Below are 888 nucleotides of genomic sequence, written 5' to 3' on the forward strand. Positions count from 1 at the left end.
GCGCATATTGAAGAAGAATCAGCCGAATGGTTCTTGTGGGAGAACAACTCCATTTGGCTCACTAACTTCACACACCATCAGGCTTCCAAGCAGCTCTCAAGGAAACTCAGCTTTCACACTGTAGGCTTAATGCCCTTTGAGTGCCTAGGACTGAAATGAAGCTTGGTGAGCTTCCCACACAAACCAATGCTCCACATGCGGGTTTCACATGCCACCAACTCCACATTCACAGACAACTTCAGCGTCAAAGCCGTTTTCAGATAGCCCTCAATACACAGGCTCTAGACACAAATATTGGTGTGAGGGCTAATTCAATCAAGGAAACACTGCATGTTGGTGAAATGAACCTTGGATAATATTTTAATAAAGAGGCTTGTGGAGGATGGCTCGAGAGAGACGGCTCCGAGCACTTGTAACATCATCCTGGTCTACGTGTGTCGGTGCTTTTCGCTCGTGATTCGCCGTGCCTACTATGCCGGCTCAGCTAGCCGTGACAAATGGCGCCCAACGTGGGGCTCGAACCTACGACCCTGAGATTAAGAGTCTCATGCTCTACCGACTGAGCTAGCCGGGCCTTGGACAATTTTAGAGAGATGTAAATGTAGCGAGCCCTTAGGTGATAAAGACTTCCAGGCCCTCACTGCAGCAGCAGGGGTCTGTGCATAAACTCCTGGGTCATAATTAATCTGATCCTGTACATTAGCAAAATTCCCCTCTGCTGTCAACATATCATGATTTCTCTCAGGAAAGCCTGCCTGGGTATTCTGCAGTGCTGTGTCAAGGCAAAGCTCAAAGAACTCAGATTTCGCACACAAACCAATGCTCCACATGCGGGTTTCACATGCCACCAACTCCACATTCACAGACAACTTCCTAGCCAAAGCCGTT

At 48.4% G+C, this 888-nt stretch overlaps 1 non-coding gene across 1 annotated transcript; it reads right to left on the reverse strand.

The window, feature by feature from the left end:
- Positions 1 to 501: 501 nt before the first annotated feature.
- On the reverse strand, positions 502 to 574 carry TRNAK-CUU (transfer RNA lysine (anticodon CUU)). Its single transcript has one exon. It is a non-coding gene; the product is annotated as a tRNA-Lys (tRNA).
- Positions 575 to 888: the final 314 nt, after the last annotated feature.

This window comes from Ochotona princeps, unplaced genomic scaffold, assembly GCF_030435755.1.
Source record: "Ochotona princeps isolate mOchPri1 unplaced genomic scaffold, mOchPri1.hap1 HAP1_SCAFFOLD_648, whole genome shotgun sequence".
Taxonomy (NCBI): Eukaryota; Metazoa; Chordata; class Mammalia; order Lagomorpha; family Ochotonidae; genus Ochotona; species Ochotona princeps.